Raw genomic sequence first — 4,212 nt, 5'->3', positions numbered from 1 at the left:
TGTATATTGTTTGTACTAGCAAAATTGGAAAAACCCCAAATATCTATTAATAGAGAACTGGTTAAATACATTATGGTTCAGCTATACAATAGGATACTATCCAGTCCCTAAAAACAAAGAGGAAGCTTCCAATGTATTAATTTAGAAAAATCCCCAAGATACAATTAAGTGATAAAATGCAAGATCATGTGTATTGTAAGCTATGCTTTGTGTTTTAAAAAAATAAGTAGAAATACACGTATTTGGACAAAGAAACTCAAGAATACACAAGAAACTACCATATTTTGCCACTTACAGTACACACCCACATTTTTGGCCCAAACTTTCAGGGAAAAGAAACCTTTTGTTTTAATTTTTTAATTCAAATTTTTATTTGTTTACATTTAGGTACTTGGTTTTTTTGTATTATAAAGGAATTTTAGCATTCATTTTTCAGCATATTATGGTACAAGAAATTGTATGTAACAAATAATTATAAAACACAAGAACAAGAACAAGGTACAAGAAATTTTATGTACTGGTGAAATATTTACAATATTTATGCATCATAGGCCAAGAACTCTTCGTCACTGCCAGTTCATCGTTAAGTTCAACAAAACCAGTTATCATATTCCATGGTATTATTTTGCATACGGATATCATTATTGATTTATAGAGTTACACTTTTAGCTCATAAGCATAAATAAAAGAATTGAAAACATTTATATAGATATGGAATTAGTACTACCCATATAAATGCTCCAGTAAATGAGCATCCTTATTTTTCCCTCACAAATTTGAGCAAAGAAGTGTGCATTACACACAGCAAAATACATAATAAAACCACCTTTTAGTTTAGGGGTGAAGGGAGGAGTGGGAACTGAGTAGAAGTATGATGTGAGATGGAAAGAGACTTTTCTCAATGTGTCCTTTTTTCCTATATTTTTAAGTTTTGAAACATGTAAATATATTAATTATTCAAATTTTTAAGTAAAAAGTTAAATGACAAAGAAAATTTACATTAAAAACACAGACAAAGCTATGTTAAGTAAGTGCAAAGTAAGAGATGGTAAGTGATATAAGAGACAATAAAAATTGTAGCTAAGAGCATTCAATGGGTCAAAAGAGGGATACTTTTATTTATTAAAAATATATAATCCAGGCCGGCCCGGTGGCTCAGGCGGTTAGAGCTCCATGCTCCGAGCTCTGAAGCCTGCCGTTCGATTCCCACATGGGCCAGTGGGCTCTCAACCACAAGGTTGCCAGTTCGATTCCTTGAATCCCGCAAGGGATGGTGGGCTCCGCCCCCTGCAACTAAGATTGAACACAGCATCTTGAGCTGAGCTGCCGCTGAGCTCCCAGCTCAGTTGGTTGGAGGGAGTCCTCTCAACCACAAGGTTGCCGGTTCGACTCCCGCAAGGGATGGTGGGCTGTGCCCCCTGCAACTAGCAACAGCAACTGGACCTGGAGCTGAGCTGCGCCCTCCACAACTAAGACTGAAAGGACAACAACTTGAAGCTGAACGGCACCCTCCACAACTAAGATTGAAGGACAACAACTTGACTTGGAAAAAAGTCCTGGAAGTACACACTGTTCCCCAATAAAGTCCTGTTTCCCTTCTCCAATAAAATCTTTAAAAAAAAAAAAAAATATATATATATATATATATATATATATATATATATATATATATATATATTCCATGAGGAAGACTTTAAAATAGATGAAATAGAAATAGGAGAGGTTGATATAAACAAAAAAGTAGTAAGAGACGCATCATCAGTTGAGTAAGTTATATATGGATATACATTATTTAAAATATGTATGTATGTATGTGTGTATATATAATATATAACGTATGTATAACAACTAGACTAGTAAAATATCAAAAGATAGATCCTAAAAAGAGAACACACATCTTTTTTTCTTGTTTTTAAAAAGATTTTATTGGGGAAGGGGAACAGGACTTTATTGGGGAATAGTGTGTACTTCCAGGACTTTTTTCCAAGTCAAGTTGTTGTCCTTTCAGTCTTAGTTGCGGAGGGCACAGCTCAGATGCGGGAGTCGAACTGGCAACCTTGTGGTTGAGAGGACATGCTCCAACCATCTGGGAGGACTGGCAACCTTGAAGACTGGCAACTGACTGCCACAAGAACTGGCAACCTTGTGGTTGTGGTTGAGAGAACATGCTCCAACCAACTGAGCCATCCGGGAGGCAGCTCAGCTCAAGGTGCCGTGCTCAATTTTAGTTGCAGGGGGCACAGCCCACCATCCCTTGCGGGAGTCGAGGAATTGAACTGGCAACCTTGTGGTTGAGAGCCCACGCTCCAACCAACTGAGCCATCCGGGAGGCAGCTCAGCTCAAGGTGCTGTGTTCAATTTTAGTTGCAGGGGGCAGAGCCCATCATCCCTTGCGGGACTCAAGGAATTGAACTGGCAACCTTGTAGTTGAGAGCCCACTGGCCCATGTGGGAATCGAACTGGCAGGCTTCAGAGTTAGGAGCATGGAGCTCTAACCGCTTGAACCACCGGGCCAGCCCGAGAACACACATCTTTTTAAAAACCTATAGAACACATATAAAGTAAGTTCTAAAAAATAAAATAAACATAAACTATAGACTTTAATTAAATCAATGTCCTCTACATACCTGCAATAAAACTAGAATTCATAACACAAGTTTAAACAATTAAAAGAAACAACCCTCAAACCTAAATATTCCCATAAAAAGAGAAATTAAAAATTCAATTACCAACTATTTATAAAATAATGATAAAGAAAATTTTACATATCATAACCTGTGTAATGTAGCCAAAACTGAATTCAGAGGGAAATCATAGCCTTAAATGCTTATGTTATTTAAAAACACTGACAATAAACAAAATAGACATTCACTTTAATAAACTTGAAGAAAAAGAACAGAAAAGCTACCCCAAGATAATTAAGAGGAAGAAAATAATAAAGATAAAGCAGAAATGAATTACTTAGTAAACTATAGAACTGAGAAATAAATTCAGGTGCGTTTTAAACAAGCAAACAAAAAAAATTCTGTAGTATGGCATATAAAACTCACCATTACTTGGCTGTTTTGGTTTATCTATCCCTTAACATGACACCCCCCCACCACCACCACCTCATCCCCCGCCCCCACCACCACCCCACCCCACCACCCCCGGCAATCCGGCAATCCACCACCCACCACCCTAACCCCATCCCCACCACACATTACACACTCAACTCCTGCTGTTCCAAACTATGGACCCCCTGCTATCTGAACTCGGGGACCAAATAGATTGATTCAGATAAAATATTTGAGAGGGGGCTGGTATCTTGTCTGAGCTCTTGTTCCTTGCTTACCACTGTCATCCACTAGTGAAGTCCACCTGCCCTCTAAGGCCCAGCTCAAATGCCCCCTCCTCCAGCAGGCTTCATGGATTCAAACTACAGCTCAAACCAGAGTAGGATCCTGCAAGAGGAATGGGTAAATCCAACACTTGTGGCAGAGTGAAGGTTAAATCCAACTGTGGGGGTGGAGGAAAGCTGCCTGGTGGAGGCGGCCTTTGAGCTGGTTCATGAAGGAGAAGGAGGATTTCAGCCAGCACTGGACAGGGGAAAGGGAACTCCAGGAAGAAGGAAAAGCCTGAGCAAACACAAGAGTGTGTGTGAAAAGACTGAGTGGTTTGGAGGGTGGTGAGATGTCCCATATGACTGGGGAGTGGAAAGCTGATGGGAAGTGGGGGCAGAGGAGTGTGTAAAGGTCATTGGAGCAGATTACAAAGGGCCTTGGATGACACACTGAGGGGCTTATGCGTCCTTCTCCCGGGGGTGGTGGAGAGTAGCCAGAAGTTTCTGAACAGGATTGTGAGGATGGGACTGTCAGATGGTCAGCTGCCTGAGCCCCACTCTCATTGATGTGGGGGAAAGTGGGATGGTTGGGAGCCTAATGGGGGATTCCTTAGGCTCGCAGCCTCCTAGGAGGAGCTGGAGAGAGGTGGTGTGGGCAGCGCTGACTCTGGAGGCCAGGGGCTAGGGGAAGGGGCCCAGCCCTACGTCTGTTTTTCCTCCTTGACTCAATTACCAGCTCCTGCATGCCTTCCCTTTACCCCCATCACAACCAGGGAGGGGCTGGAAGGCAGCTCCTGGCACATCCCCACACCGTGGGGCTTTTCTGTCACCCGTCTGGCCTGGCCTCCGCAGGGGCCTCTGTGGTCAGGTCTTTGTGTCTGCACAGTGGC

Source organism: Rhinolophus sinicus, chromosome 14, assembly GCF_057876585.1.
Source record: "Rhinolophus sinicus isolate RSI-liver-muscle chromosome 14, RSI-T2T, whole genome shotgun sequence".
Lineage (NCBI taxonomy): Eukaryota > Metazoa > Chordata > Mammalia > Chiroptera > Rhinolophidae > Rhinolophus > Rhinolophus sinicus.
Note: the sequence above shows the minus strand (reverse complement) of the source record.